Source organism: Ischnura elegans, chromosome X (genome assembly GCF_921293095.1).
Source record: "Ischnura elegans chromosome X, ioIscEleg1.1, whole genome shotgun sequence".
Lineage (NCBI taxonomy): Eukaryota > Metazoa > Arthropoda > Insecta > Odonata > Coenagrionidae > Ischnura > Ischnura elegans.
This window is the reverse complement of record NC_060259.1, coordinates 22,310,247-22,328,072: the sequence shown is the minus strand read 5'-3', so window position 1 is coordinate 22,328,072 and position 17,826 is coordinate 22,310,247.

Genomic DNA, 17,826 nt, shown 5'->3' with positions numbered 1-17,826 from the left:
CTTGTCTCACTTATAGTAATTCTTCAATGGCTTCAAATCTGCTTGACTCAATTTTTAGATAACTTACAGCTGTTGACCGTTTTTAAACCGTTAGATGCCACCTGTATAATTATATCTTATTTCTAGGAATAAACTTACAATTCATAAATTCTCAAATTATTTATGGCACACATTTTCTCATGTTGAAGTCTTCTCTAAAAATCGTGGACCACAGATCGTAGCTATATATGCAGTGTAACCCTGTAAAAACTGCTCACAATCAGTTAGAACTGTTGCGTAGTAGTATATATGCATCTTAAACTCTTCATCTACTTTATGAATGTTTGTATAATGTCAAGTAGCTTACATTAAAATTTAAATAATACCAACCCCTATCTTAGTTGTAATAAAAGTGAGCTAACATAAAACCAAAATTAAATAAAATCATTTTCTAGTTACGAATAAATGTTTTATTGTAGCATTTATGTCTAAAAATCCATAATTAGTACAGACAAACCCACGATACGACGCATGAAGGTCGTTTGGATTATTGAGGTGTTCCGACTATCGTGTGTTCGGACTATCTAGGTTCGCCTGTACTTGAGAGGATTGGCAACTCACGCATTTAAAGGTCCTTCTTAGTTCACATAAGCATTTTAATATTCAAGTTGCTCAGAAAAGTTATAATACTCCATGGAGCAATGTCATTCAGCACGAGGCAATACCGTACCCGTTGCGTCTTGTACGGTTTTGCCCCATGCAAGGTGCCCGGTAATGCCCCAAAACGGCATGACGCAGCATTTTTTACCCTAACCTAAAATAAGAACAATATAGGACTTGTTTTTGGTATAAAAATAGCCCATGATATGGGCTATTGAAAACCAGTTGTTTGAATATAGTCACTATAAACATGTTTCCCTTACCTCCGTTCAAGTTAGTGTTAAAAATCATAAGAAAAGTTGGCAAAACGGAAAAACTTTCATCACATACACGTGCGTAATGGCAGAAGCTCCCAGATTGCCTTAATTGGTTTCGCTTTCCTTCCGCTATGTAGTAGTACCTCCCAGCGATCACTACATACTCCATTGGATCCAAACTAATAGTGCTCGTTATTACCCCGCTCTCCCCTAATAGCCAAAGGGACTTGGTTATTCTGTAAAGTCCTCTCCACCTCTTGGATTTGAACCCGAGCCCTCACTAAGGCAGAATGTCACATTTTTGGCTGTAAAATAAATTCTCGGTCAAGAACTATACCTTAGGATCAACTTTTTTTGCTTGCTAAGGCTTTTAGGATACCGTAGATGCAGGCACGTGCCTGAAAAATAGAATATTAGACGGAGTGTTAATGAAAATTTAGTAATCTTTAACACATTAGGACGGAGCAGGCCTTAGTAAATCAAACGGATAGTAGCTAGCAGAGTCTAACTAAGGGAGGCGAAATGATTGAAAAATAGAAAAGTAAGAAATAAACACACTAATGCCAAAATCCATGTGGGCCAAATAGAGTAATAGCAGCCAACGGAAACCATAAATGAAGCCACTGAAAAAGTTTGCATCGATAAAATGAACATGGTATAAACATGGCTGAACCTCTTTAGAGAAGAATCCGATATATTACTAAATATACTTTGCCATGAAACTTTGAAACGCAATCATAACCACCTTTAACATAACATTTAACTTAAAATCCCATGTCAACTTTTTTCCCGAAATTAATTGCCTAAATAATTCAATTTCCGTCAGAATACCGAAAGATAATTAAGCATGAATTAATTTTCCTTTTTTAAATGGATATGCCGAAATAGAATTATTTTGGTCTCCCCAAAATTTTCCAGGTTGATCGAAATTCCAAGTAAAGTTGATTGTTGGTTAAACCAAACATTTTAATTGGGTTGCATGGGGATTCAATATTTTATCCAGCGCATAAAACTCATATGGCCGCAAGTGACCAACAAAATGCAGCTGCTGAAGCCAGATGTGATTTTAAAAGGTAGGCAGGTTATTGGAATGTTTCCTCCTGGTAAACATGAGATGTGGCATTTAACTCAACATGCTAAGCACCCTTCAGCTCAGCTCAAGTTTATCGTCATCCCCGGAGCAAAGTAGATACAATATTGCGTTAAAGAAGGACTGTAGCGAGATGCCAAACGATAGCTGTAGTTTACGAAAATCATCATTATCGTAGTTCCTTTCACTCTTTTCCGTGCATAAGATAATGAGAAACTTCGCAAAACGTAAAGTTTTGGAATGATCCATGCATGATATTTTTATAAATGAGAGAACTTAGCACTGATTCTTCCCTATTGTTTTAAGACCCAGATTTCGTCTACAGGCTGAATTTATCGAGAAAAATGTTTCAGCCCAAGGAATAATAAAGGACGTCGTTGCGCTGAAATTGATCATAAAAAGTTACATTTTAAAGATATTTTATCGAAAATGAGAAGTTATTGTCTCATTTATTTCTATATTTTGTAATATGTGCTGTACATGTTAGTTTTCATTTAACGGAACTATTTGAAGTTAATTAATTCCAACTATCATTTTCGTGTAAAATGTGCTATACTTATATTTACATATTACTGATTTTGTTATTTTTGTCATAATTAGGCGTTAACATAGAAACATTATAACTTAAAACCTGGAGAAAAAACTGCACTGATTTGTTTCCACTAAAATATAGCTTGAAAATATCGATCCAATTCGTAAAAAATTGCAAAGAAAAATGTTGGAGGCTGTGACATCGTATACAGTTTTATTTTAGTGACTCAATTCACCTGATAATTCGATAAACATTCTTGGACCGGTAATCATGCCGCAAAATCCTCCCCCCAAGCTTGGCGTAGCCCATCTCATGTCAGAACTAAATATCCGATATGTTGTTTCGCCCCGGGAAAATTAATTCATAAACGCCCCCTTCCGCATGAGCTAAGCCGCGTGTGTATGTATGGTGCGGCTTTATTATTCCTGCCCCTAGTATCACCCAGTCCACCTCCCCTCACCTCCTTTCCCCCCATCACCGTGGCTGGAAGCGGCCCTTCACGACCCCTTGTCACGCATTTCTGACCCCCAGGCAACTCTCAATTCGTTGCCAAGCGTAGCATCGGCCAAGGCAGAAATGAAATGGTAATTCTTGTGAAGGAATCGTTGGAACCTCGTAAATATCCTCGCCCGTGCCTCACCATCGACGATGGCGGGCGAGAGTGGATGTTGAAACCCTTCTTCCTCCACTTACTTCCCTCATTTTCTATCCTAGGTTGATGGCATCTTCTCATACTTCTTTTGCCGCTCCACAATGAGCCATTTTCATCCGAGTTGGCTCATGCGAAAGGGGTTGAGATTCTTGTGTTATATGTTTGTGCTTCCATTTTAAGTCCCATGCGGTCCCTCGTGACTGGATGCACTTTCAAATGTGGGGGGTCTCGCTTAAGATAATTGCTTACTCAGGATTTGGATGAGAAAAAGCTGTCACTGTGGTTGAAGCTACCGACACAGCCGTTCAATTTCTTAGCTGTTCAATCTTAGAGGGAAATAAAATGCCCTGTAATGCTCCTCATCAATGCGCTGTTGTGTTTAACAGGCCAATATTGTGACAGTCGCTGATGACGGCATTATCCATACAATTCTTTCCATATGCTTGGTACCTAGTATATATTAGATGAAATGCAGGTTAGGATGCATAATTTATTGACATTGATAGCCAAAAATTATAATTTGATCGACCTACCTTTTCTAAATATTCGTTTGCTATTTCCATCATAGGTTTATTTCTAAATTATCCACTTTTACTTCACCTCTGGGATATCCGCTTAACAACAATATCTCCACCCACTTTTATTCTAACTCTAACTATAACAATACCGTTCCCTTGACCTGGTTGCCGTCATCTTAGCATGACTTAATCAGATATGGCATGGAATGTAATAAGTTAATAGGTTTCTCAGCGTATGGGTTGAAAGAATCTTCATAGGTCAAATTATGCATGTCCAACGTTTCGATGATGGAGTCAGGAATCCTCAACGGGGCAAATGATTTTCAATCAGAAACATCATTTTTATACTAATCCACCATGGTCACGATTCACAACTCAAGCATCGATAAGTTATGGATAATCAAAATCCGGGAAGAGTAATTTCAACAACGATAGGAACGGTTGATGTCCCGATCAAGTGAGCGAATCGTTGTTACGTATCACGCAGGCTGTAATCCGTTAAAATTTCAAAAAAATAATTCACTCCTTAAACTCGCCAGGAAACCTCAAGTTCTTAATCAACAATAATCGTGCAACACCTGCACTTCAACAGCTTTCTCAGTCTTATTGCTTAAAAATATTTTTTCCGCTCTCAGGATGTGTAGCATTCTAGATTCATATCTTCGTGTATATTTACGACATCTCAGCGTTATTCATTTTACGTAAGACTTCTCCGCCATATGAATCTCTAAGCTTCCAGATTTATTTTCACATCGAGTGATTTTTCACCTTTTTACACGCTCTTCCTTAACTTACTACGTGACTCTGTTTCATCGATGGAATCTTGTAATTGATTTTTCATACCGTTCCAATAGTCGGATCCGCTTGTATTTTGTACGTCTGCTTGATTCTATTGACGACGCATCATTCATTAATCAGACAAATGAACTTTTCTTCCCTTGCTCTTGTAAATTTTATAAATTTCCAAATGAAAGAACAATTTAAAAATTTTTGCAATTGATGGCGTTTGCTTCGGCTAGAACTTTTGTCAATGAAAGTAATAGGAGGAAACGAGTTCAAACCAAGTCCATATATTCATATAGGTATTAATAAAAATAAAATATTCTAGAATTTATTCCGCATAAATTCCTTTAACAGTTCTGGTTTAACCCATTGCATGATTCACCGCATAAAATCAGAGTAAAATAATGAAATAAAAAACACGCTTTTCAGAAACAGTATAAAATGCACTAAAAAGTAAAAAATAAGCTCTTTATCACTCAGAGAATGAGGCGTAGTCGTCAATCCTTAATCACCCATAAGCTCTCTTACGATCATTTATAATAAACCTAATCAGTACACACCCGTTATTCATCGAGCAATGAACAGCTTGCTTATGTACTTTTTAGTGCATTTTGTGCTTGTTTGGTAAAAATATTGTTGCTTAAAAGCTTTTTTTATTTAGTTTAAAAATTAAGCACATCTGATTATTCACGCGATGACCTTTAAGCAAGGATGAAAGCACCGCTATGTAAAACTTTCAGATCGCAGATCTCATTTTCTTCATTTCACGCAGGTTTTTGGGTTAAGCAAGGCATCATACTAAGTTCAGATTGGAAATGTGCATTCACTTCTGAGTAAATGCCAGAATTTTGACACCACTTGCGTGCTTGCCATATGGTTATCATAAACATACCTCTATTCATAGTTTAAACAATTCTACGAGGATATAATGCAGTTTAAATGGCCCCTGCCCAAGTTATTTTTTTTGTGAGTAGCATGTTTTTACGCTGAAATTCTTAGCCATCACCCCGATTAAATGCTTCACTCTTAGACTTTATTCCTCCCATTTAATTTCCTTTCTTACTGAATGTACTCGACTCGTGGTTATAGAACTCTTCTCCCTTCAGTTAAATTCATTTGATATTGATTACACTGATCACTAATTAATTACCACCATTGCCTGGTTGCCTCAGTTTTGTAATTTACTTCCCTCATGATATGCCTCTGCCACCATCAGAACGCCGCATTTACCACAGTATTTCCCCCTATATGGTCGAGTCCTGTAGCTTCTAGGTGTAACACATTGCCATTGTTCTCTCTTTTAGAGTATTAATTTGTTAATAATTGGTAGCTCTAAGGTATTTGAGTTTGATGGACTTTGCATGTGCATCCATTCCGACCCCTACGCTTTGGTTCAGCTCTCGTGATTGGAGGCTGAAATTCCTCTCCCTCACTCCCGGTCTAATAGTTATTCGATAATGCCGGCCATTTTCTGCAACGACGATGTAGTCAACAGTCAAGGGTGTCTTGAAAAATCAATGCGTGAGAATGTGTCTTCCCAGGTATTCATGCGAGATGGATAGGCTAATTTTTATCCAAATGAAATCTGATGATGCCGTAAAAGGGGATTTATCGAAAATATCATAGTCTAATACCCCCGCCGACAGTCACAGAATCGTTTTATCAAAGTCCCATATGCCTCGCCCAAGACTTCTGGAGCATACCCGGTTATGGCGAACTCTGTCAGCGGCTCTTCGGGTGGTCTTTACTCGTAGGTTGGCCTTTGGTTGGAATTTTCCTTTTGACAAAGAATTATGTATAGTTCGCAATGAATGTGAATAAGAATGGTTGAAAGCTACATAAGATGAAACGATTTTAAAATACAAACAATTTAAGCTAGTGAGCAGGAGTAGGTATTAGACTTCATTTATTTTGTTTTTTGCTCCCTAAATTTCAACCAGGCATTATAAAGCCACTAGAGAGCACAGCTGAAATGGAAGAGGGGATTTATAAGCATTGTGCAGTTTTTTTAAGAGCAGTAATACCACTTATGGAAAAAATTTCGTTTCTCGTTGAGGGATTTCATAACCTATGAATTATTTTTATCTGCTTGATGATTTATATGCAGAAGTTAAAAATCACAGGATTCTATCAAGTCAGAAAATGAAAATATGCTCGATTCACAGCACGTTGGATTCGTGACCGCGAACGGTGGTTGGCCTCTCCGTTGCTCCACTTTACATTATCAAGGGCCATAGCAACGGCTGAGCCACATTAATCGGAGTTATTCACTGTTGAGGATTTGCATTCTTGATATTTCTTTTTGGACCTATTTTTATGTAACTTTTCGGCGATATTTATGATTCAAATTATAATAAGTTTCGATTGGAAATGTTATTAAAAATTATCATGGTGACTGCTGCTCTGAACACAAGTTAAAGAAATAAATTGCCCAAACTGCTCTATCATAGGTATTTCTCAAATTACTAGGTAGAGTTTTACCCTTTGGTTTAATTTCTTAACCTTGGGCTACGTATTTTATGGATTAAAACTTTGTCTCTATTGAGAAACTTAAGAATATCAAAGCTGAATTACTTTGTCCCAAAACAAATTTAATATAGTTAGTTACGGCGCATTTATGGCGTTGTTCATGCACGTTATAACTTCTTAAACCTTGTCTTACGGCTTATTGTTTACCGTAAAATGTGATACGTATTCAGAGGAACCAGCTTAGCAATTAATCATCCATTCATCTCATTAACTATAGTCTATTATTTCCTACTCTTCTTAGCAATGAACCTCCAATTATCGATTTCACGAATTAAAGATTAAATTAGTTCACAGCTTTGCATTTCCTTTACGACTACAAATATTGGCATTAGTGAAATGAGTATTCTCATCCATTGTGTGAAGCTTAGAGCGGCTAGCTCTTACGATCTGTGTCTGGTCGGCATAGGCAGGAGTGAGTACACAATGTTTCCCAGTGCAGCGAATTGTAATGTTTTTTTTCAAGAATATCTTCTTTTTTCCTCCTCCTCTCCGTAATTTGAATCCGAAAACTACTAAATAATCGCCATTACCGGGATTCAAGTGCGATTCCATGGATTAAAATGTTGGAATTTCGTGCTCAACATTTATATTCGTAGAAAAATGCATTAGAACAATGCTGGAAAATGCTCTACCAGCGACAGTTTAAGTGGGTAGTACAACACACAGAACAGAATTGTAATTACGAAGGGTAAATCCATTCGGGGTACAATAGGATTTGAGACTCAGGAAACAGGGTTTGAAGCCTCTGTGGTGACTGCTTTTCAGCAAAGCCCACTGATATTAATGCGTGATTGGAGAAAAATTTTTTTCAAGCCATTAAAACAAGGAGTTAAATTTCTGGTTTTATAGCACTATTTTCGTTACAACGTCTGGTATTGTAGAACTCGGTTGTTAATTATTTATCTCTCTCTACCTTAGGTATAGCAAATAATTGGCATGATACTAATCAAAGTTTAAGATCACTGAATAATACTGGCGTAACATTGACAAAACTCTGTATGAAGTCAGTGAAAATGTTGTAAAAACTGATTTATTTTAAAAGCTGTGAACAAAGGGAATTAATAATTTATAACAGTATCTTAATTCAAAGACTATAAATGTTGCTTAGAGTGTAATTAATATAATAATTACTTATTTTTCAGATTTAGAACGCTTAGTGTTCTAAATCCCACAATGAATTATGTATTCAGAATAAAATTTAGCTCTCAACTTCAGCTCATAAGCCCGTTCTAATCACTGGATGCTTTCAATGCAAATGCAAATTTTTAAAGCACAGGTACATAATTATAATGTAGAAGCCGCATGCTGTTATCTTAATAATCTACAATAAATATGTCATAGACCTTAAAGCCACGCATTATTTAAGTTTATTTAAATTTTTTTAACTGGAAAATTTTCCGCATGTTTAACAGCGAAAAAAAACTTCTATACCTTGAGATGCAAGAAAGCTGGATCGTTAAATAACGATTGAACAATAAATTCTTTTGAAAAGCTCTAATATCTCAAACTGCAGAAAAATTGATTATAGGAGAGACGTTGAATATTTCCTCGATGAGCGACCATGAGAATATGCCATACCCGGCTGATTTCAATACTTTGATTCGTGACCTGGTAAAATGGCTTTAATGCCTCACAGGTATCACAATTAATATTGCCCGGAACTCCGAAAAAACGAGGCGTTTCATGGCAACAGTGATTGGGCCAAGGGATTTCGGCGTGGTGGTCCAGTCCTCCTTTTCCGATTCTACCGAGCGGCCGTTGCTAGGGCTCTGCCGGCTTTTAATCCCAACCTGTGCTTGAAGACCAAAGTCCTCCACTAATGCAGACATTCGGCAGAATTTCACCACGAGTACCCTCGAGGAGTCGATTGGTCATTTTGCCGATTTTCGCGGATTAAATGGTAATTCAAAGGAAACGGGGAGGAGATACCGGTCACTAGTTCCACGAACAGCAGATAGTGTCAGTCTCTGTGGTAGCTACGAGTACACTATCCTCAGTTGGCAAATTATAACTATTGTGATTGATTTCTTGATTCTGTGTCGCGGAATATGATTTCAATTCTTTTATTTTCTTCATCCATATTTCTTATTCTTAAGTATCAGGATATTTAATTATTTTTAAATATGTTCTTATGAAGTTTATATAAAACCCATAAATAATAAGAAAAAACCCATTTATGGCAAACGAGTCGTTTTCCACCCACTCAGAAAAAAACTATTTTTTGACAATGCATCACATTGGTAAAATTCGGTTGCATAAAAAATTTTGCAGAAAGATATTTGGAGGGATGCGTACCATTAAATGGCCACTATTTTAACTACAGTCTGTGGTGTGGACGCACATTTTCACCATGGAAAAATTCCTGTCACGCTATAATGTAAGTAGCGTAATATGTAACTGTTAAATATGCAATTTTTGCACATCTAAGACTTACTGATATATGAGGGTATACATGTATGAAAATGAATCGCAACATTTTCGTTCACGGTGGAATCACTGCTTTTAATGGAAATAGTGGGTCGATAAACGACCCTTTCGGCACAACTCCGCAGTTTGTGATTTTTCCCATTTTAAGAGTTGAATACCAAATATGCGATAATAACATTCATGAATATAGGTGTAAACGCTTTCCATGGTATTTTTTAATCATATTTATATTTTAGTGTGACTAATATTAAATTTATATTTTAATGATATAATAATAATAAATTTTACAGCTTGATTTTGTTTGCATTTATAAATAATGAAAGCCTCATTTGCATGTTTTAAGTCATATGATTATAATTTTGCATGTGAAAACAAACTATACCATAGTGGAGTTCATATGGCAGTAGCCGAGAAAATAGAGTATTGGAACAGGATGACGACCTAATAACTCATTCTGGAGCAGATATGTCTGTCACTGCTCCAGACGATGATGGCAAGGTTAGTGATGAAGACTCTTAGGACGAAGAATGGCACTCTCACAGTTTCAATAGACGTGAACTTCAAGCGCATGCAAAGCTGGTTTCTGTGGATCCAGATAATGGTGTTAGCTGCGATTTAAATGAAAGGGGATACCAACAAAATCAGTGAGCCTAATCCGACGGCGGGATGCAGTACAAGATACAAGCCAGCATTGAGGGAATGGGAATCTGAAGACCTGCCCTCTCTTACTTTCCCAAATGCTGATAGTTGCCACAAACATGCGAGCACTATCTCAAAGTGTGATCATTCTCTCAATTCTCTCCTTTTTTCCCTAACAGAGAGGTTATGGACACAATTGTTAAATTTATAGTAAATTACGCTGCTCGGATAAAAAATGAGTTACTACAATTCTATCAAGATGAAATATGTGTATTCATCGGAATTCTTTACCTCAGTGGTTAGGCCCCACTCCCGCGTAGTCAAATGTTTTATGAGACCACAGACGATGTGCAGAATAGAATGGCGTTAAAGTCCATGCGAAGCGATCCACATTGTTACACGTTTGTGACAGTGAAAACTTACAAATTGGTGACAAAATGGCTAAAGTCAGACCACTGCTAGATAATCTAAATGAGAAAAATCACAGTTTCAAAAGGCACCAATTTCAAGCGCATCCAGAGCTGGTTACTGTAGATTGAGGTAATGGTGTTAGCTGCGATCGAAATGAAAGAGTATAGCAACAAAATCAGTGAGCCTAAACCGGCGACGGAATGCAGTACAAGATCCAAGCCTTCAGTGAGGAAACGATATCTGAACACCTGTCCTCTCATACTTTTCCGAAAGCTTATAGATGGCACTAATATGCTACCTCTATCTCAAAGAATGACCATTCGCTCAATTTCCTTCAAGCTTTTATTAGCAGAGAGGTTATGAACACAATTGTTAAATTTACCGTCAACTACGCTGTTCAGAAGAAAAATAAGTAACTACAATTCTATCAAGATGGAATGTATGTATTCTTTGCAATTCTGTAACTAAGGGGTTATGTCCTACTCCCACGTCGCCGACTGTTTTGGGAGACCACAGACGATGCACAGAAAGTAATGGTGTAAAACTCCAGGGATCCACTTTGATACACATTTTTGACATTGATAAATTACAGATTGGGGACAAAATGGCTAAAGTTAGACCGCTGATAGATAACCTAAATGAGATATTCATATGCAATGCACCGAATGAAACTAATGTTTCCGTCGACGAATCGATGTGTCATTATTTCGGCCGACATGGATGCAAGCAGTTCATCCGCGGTAAGCCGATCTGTTTCGGATACAAGGCTTGGGCAGCGTCTTCATGCAGATTTACATCAAGGTCGCCGATGCAAGAGGCCTTTCTGAGAGGCGTCTTGGTTTAGGTCTGGGTGAATCAAAGGTATACCTGTTTGCAGATCAATTACAGAAAAATATTCCTGGTAAACACTTTTTTAAATTTTTGATAATTTCTGTACGAGCGCTAATTTTATGTCAGAAATGCGACGGAGAGGTGTGGAAGCAACAGGAAGAGTCAGGGTAAACAGAATAAATTAGATAACAGCAACATGACGAAAACGTCAAGGGGAGGATAGCAATGTCAAATACATGCTTTCGAACGACGTAGGGGTTTTGCCTTCTTCATCAAGCTCAGTCTTACTTATGTTCCGGAGAAAAACAAAGTAAAGGTTGACCATTCATTGGTTACTTCTCACTGCAATATGAATATGGAAGGTATTTATGTTATGGATAATATCATATCTAACTACAAAATCGGAATCAGAAGGAAAAGTTGCATATTCCCTTGATGATGTGCCTACTAGAGTTTCAATGAGTAATGCTTGTATTTTACGTTGCGGTAAAGGCCTAGCACTGAACTACATGAATTCTGCCGAGTAGTAGTACAAACTCTCTCAGAAATACGGAGTGGCACCTAAAGCACCAGGTCCTTAGAATTTCACCTCCCGAATTCAAAACTAAGCAAGGGAAGGTAATTGTGGGAATCTAATTGTCGCCGGTCAGGCTAGAAGACGGTACCTAATGTGCAAGAATGAAACGATAAAATTATGTCATCATTTACATGTTCCCCTTCATGATAGGTGTTTTTCAATGTATCATGAAAAATATATTCCATGAAAATGTTTTATCCTATTTAAACAAATAAAATTAATGTAATAATGCCCAATTAATAAAAGTGATTTAAAATTTTATTGTAATGTAATGTAATAATTGTGTATTTCTAGATTGTAATGTAAGTTTTAAGCGTATCATAATTACGTTTTTCATCACATTTTCACACCATCAAAAGCGGATATGTGCCGAAAGGATCGCTAACCACCCATCCCATTTTTTCTAAAAATGAGATCATAGGATATTTAAATATTTTCCGATGGTCTGGGTAAGGGAATGATACAGAAACAGCAAAAATCAATACAGTTTTGCATAAAAATTTCTTATCATAAATGGGTTAAATACTTTGTTATTTGTCTGGGAGGAAATTTTCATAATTTGCTTATTAATTTCTGCTAAATCTATGTTTTCCTGACGCAGTTATTCCCTCTTAGTATACAGTGCTTCTTTATTATAAAATTCCGCTCACCTCCCATGCATTCCTTTATCCCCGTGATTCCTATTTGTATTTTGGAGCAACTCATATAACAATATCCTCATCTGATCCACAGTTTATTATTAATATATGTTAGTCTCGATGCGCATGTCAATTTTGCGTAAATATACTCAGTTAATCGAACATATGAAATGCATATCTTGTATGATGTTGGGCACGATTTCTCCACACATGCGAGTTTTGACCCTAGATTTCCAACCGTTCCAGATGGCCCCGAAAAAGAAATCGTTAGCATCCTAAGGTTTTTTTAATCTTGTACAAACCTTTATACGCAACCTCACCCAAACTCTCTACCCCCCCCCCCCATCCACACCATAGAAGAGCAATAGGAGGACACGGGGTCAATTACCCAGGAGAAGAAGATCATCTGGACGAGGATTCCATCCGGATGACCACAACGCGAAAGAAAACAGTGAAAGCGTTCGTGGTAGCCTCACCCACCCTGGAACCTTTCTTTCCTCCCCCCCCCCCACCCTGCTCCTCTTCCGAGACCCTAAAAAGCGACCCTTCTCCTCCACAACCTTCAATATCCTCACTTCTCGTCACCCAAACCCCATCCTCCACCTTACCCCCTCCCTTCAAGCACCAAGATATATACAAGGAGGAACTCTTAAGACATGTTACACTTGATGACGTTGTTTGTAACGACGAAATGCGCTGTGTCATAATAAAACTTAGTGGAAATATTTGCAATGTCTAATTTTACTAATATATGAAATGCACCTTAGGCATCGTGGAATTAGTATTTTACTGCTATGGCTTGCAAACCTTTGAGTTTTATGAAATTGTTACGATTTCAGCTTTTCTCAGTAGTTTCAGTGAAAATCGCTTTTTGTCATGTTAATTTGAATAGTTTTCATCAGGTAAACGAGTTGAAATTTTATCATATAATGATGTTAAATGTAATCCTTTTCATGAACATGCTACATAGCATTATATTTATCGACAAGCTTTATTTGAATTCAGTTTTTTATCTTAATAATATCATCACCACTATCCATGATAAATCTAATAACTACTGCTTAACTTATTTCAATTTTATAATCAAAATCTATGATATCTTCGATAGTTATGAAGCTATTGATTGCAATTTAAGTACTAGTTAACTGGTAAAATTATCTTTGAAGAAACTTGAGCTGGATTTTCATGTGATATATTTTCAGATTTTAATGCCGATATATCTGAGCCATCTTAGTTCCTGATCCACCCGGTTTCGAGTTCTATAAGAGATACCTGTGGGGATGGAAGGAATTAAATAGATGATTACAAAATGGTGAGTAACAGGATATTAAATAACATTTCTCGTGAATGAGGGTAGCGAGACAAAATATAGCAATATAATCACTAGTTTATAATAAAGGAGAGCGGTAATTTGATAATGGAGGAAATATATTTTAACAATATATTATGGCTTTATAACATTATATTATTTGGTACAAAGTGAAAAAAGAGATATTAATGGAGGAATTTTTTTCCTGTTTTTCTATTTTTATTTAGAAAGCTAATAGCGTCATTATTTTAGGAAGCCTGGAGAAATAATGAATTATTATCTAACTTATTGCCCTTAAGCCGTATCAATTGGTGTGTAGAGGGAGATTTTATGACACTAGAATCCGAGAATGATAAAAAATAGAGTTGTGAGAGATTTGAGAGTCTGAGGTTGACCTAGTATTCTTAAAGTACTTTTGTTCCGGGGAAATACGAATTTCTATTCTGGCAAAAAACCCTCATCATGTATTTTTATGGAAATAACGGTTCTGGCATGATAATCTCCGTCTCACTATGAAAGGTATTTGTTTGAAATTGCTCTCGTGCCCGAAACCAAAATTGTTGAGAACTAACTTCATGCACAATAGCATAACACAAATACTGCTTATTGGATATCGTTGGGTATTCCGTCCCAGAATTACGTAAGGAAAGCTGGTGTGGCCAAGGATCAATTGGGATTCTCTCAATCATATTTTTGTTTGTGTGCGTCCTCATCTCTCTATATCCCTCTAGGTAATATCTATCACAGTCACAGTGCCTCTCTTGACCCCGCTCAAATAGTCTACGTATCGTATACAGTCTTGTATTCACGGTAACAAAGGAGATTAAGTTTTTGTGGTAGGTTGAATGTTTTCTTCAGTTGGCGTGGATCAGGATCCGATTTCCGGCAGTATTAGAGAGCTTTCAATGGTCTCCCGATCCCTGATTTAGTGCTGCCTAGCGAGCATCTCAAGTTCAGCACTCCGTCCGTCGGAACGTACGTTAAGCCGTGGTCCCCTTGGGACCACGTGGCGTGAAGATCACGCTAATGCTGACGTCGAATTTCTCTTCCGCCCTCTCTTCGTTACCCTTCTCTCCAGGCTCCACCGAGCCGAATCGTCGTTCACCTCCTCCAAATGCCATACCATACGGTCGAGAACGATCGATGACGAGAAGTGTTTTTAAAAGTAATAGCTGGCACAGTCCGAACTATTAACAAGTCTTGGCTCAGTTTTAACAAGAGAAACTGACTTAATGATTCGTTAAGCTAGAGTTAAAATCACGGAAAAATGAATGCGTAGCTCGCTGATCATTTATAGTCTAGGGTCATATGATTTCTCACCAATATTGGCAGGCGCCTTTGTTTCTATTTGATAATGTTGGCCGAGTTTGGTTCATCCAGCAGAATATCGTGGAAAGGTAAATTAGGAATTGAGGGAATTAAAGACATCGTAAATATCAAGCATGACACGGTGTCAAGCGTGGTAAACAGTTATTAACTACATTTAAAATGTTATTTTTTTAAGTAACACCGACCTATTATGTAATCAGCGTTGTAGAAAATAATATTTTTAGCTGCTCTTTGAGGCAAACGATCTTTACTTCAACCACATTAAAGGTGCGATGAATTCCGCATGGTTCAGTATGGAGATGTTCAGAGAGATTTCAAATTGTGCATAGTTATGTAAAATTCGTTAAATTATATGACAAATGGATAATTAGATGGAATGAAATTAGTAAAGACAGAGAATACGGATTGCTCTAAACAGATACAAGACGCAATAAATTTAACGCTATTAAGCATTAAGAATTGGGTGGATTTATCAATAAGAATGGAATTCGTGTTCGAAAAATTAAGCTGTTTCCTCAGTCTATTGAATGAAGAGAAGTATTTGATTTTGATTGGAGAGAGGATATGATGAAAAGCACTGTGTGGGAGATACTGAGTTGATACAGAGGAGCACCAAAAATGCAAGAAATATTCTGCTTTGCATGGGATGGAACTTTGAGATAATAAGCTCACTTTTAGTTGCACGTTTGCGAATATATCAATATAAAATATCGAGGTAAAAATTTGGAATCAGACTCCTCGCAGGAAGTTCTGTTTAAGAGTGTTAGATACTGAAATGCGGTAGACAAGTCATCAGACCAATCTTTCTGCTAAATTCCTCTTGAATGGAAACTCGATACTAATGATCGGAATAATGTTGGAACAATTCAAAAATATGTGAATTTAAAAACATAGCGGAACGCAAGGATGCTGAAATACATGTATACCTGAATAAAACGAGCTATATTCTCGGTTAAAAAACCTATGAGAGACGGAATACGATGTTGTTTATAGTTGTTTTATGTGCATTTCAATGACGATAGCCGTTATTGGTGATAGTACAACCCTATTCAGATATAAAAAAGTGACATAGCGTTTGTGAACACTTCCCGTTGCTTTATTTCAAGATTAAAAGGTGTTTCAAAATATTACATAATCATTAGTTCGAGAATGATAGACTGTGGAGACTGCAGCACTTAAAAAACTGTCTCCTGAATAAAAATCCTTAGATTACCGAAGTAGGAATGAGTTTTTGTAAGGAAAATAATAACCTTCTAATGCAAAACAAAGTTCATTGCGGGAGTCAAAGCAGATGTATTTTAGATTTGTACGTAAAGCGACATCGTTAATCGTAATATTTAACAAATTAGCATTAGCTCTGTTGAAAATTACTTGCCATTGAATTTGATCCTGCTCAATCTTTTTGTTTTATTTAAAGCTGTCGCTTGATTTAAGACCAGGGTCCCAGGGAGCTTATCTCTCCCCGTCCTGCTAGTCTGAGTTTATATGTTGAGCATTTGACTGTATTCTAAACTACAGGGAAAAATTTCCATATTTTTGGAAATGTATGAATTACAACTATGATTAAACCTTTGCTTAGGACCTTATTTATAATGTAAGATTCATCGTGGAAGAAATTAATATTGATTAGTAAAAACAATCATTCATTATCTAAACGTTTTTATTTGCCAGGAAAAACATACATACATCTATGATGACTAATGTTCTGGTCTGAAGAGTGGATTTTAAACGCAATTAAGAGCATAGAATTCGAGTACTCGTCGTGCAAAGAGAGAACTGCAGAATCTAGAACTAAAGTGGTGAATAAAAAAGTCATTAAACCTTTAACATTTTGTGTGTAACCCAATCAAGAAATTAAATATTGATGAGGAAAAACTAATCAAAACAACAGATATCTATGGAATCTCTGCGTAAGTCACTGCGATAAAAATACTTGAAAAAAAATTCAGATATTTTATTTATAAGTCGCAAACGATAGTATTCGGTTGCTTGCATTTATTTCTCCTTCTACTTCTACGAGCTCCGACAAAAACTCGAGTTGATCTCTCTCTATATATATAAAAATATTTTACTTTCTGGAGACGATTCATTTGCTTGAGTAAAAAAAGCAATTAATGCCAATCATATCATCGATTTACGGGTGTGACCTTCAATACAGCAATACGCTCTTGCGATGAAAAACTAAATGGTATAATTTTTGTTACTTTCTAGCCTGCGCTCCGGACGTTCTAAAAAAGAACATAGTCTGATGGATTTTACCCACGCAATTCTACGCTAGATGAAGGCTTTTACCTCATCCTGACACAATGACAAGGTCCACCAGGAAAATAATCGGAGAACAGCCGCCCGAGAAATGTGGCTTGCGTTTCATGAAAAGTGACGCGTAACTTTACATTCCCTTTAGGAAAAACCGGATCCGAATCTATTTTCTTTCCTATTATTGGCCCGAGTTCAAGCGGTCAATTATGGAATGCCGCATATGGGGACGTTAATGATTTAGGAATGGCTGTCACAATTCCTCACCGATCGCGAATCTTGACAACTCGCTGAAGGGCCATCATGGAGCCGACACGGCCGAGCACCGCACCTCAGTCCTCTCGGCCGCGGGCTCTTCGCCGCCCGAATCAAACGCGGCATCCGCTGCCGGTGGATATATTATTCTCGT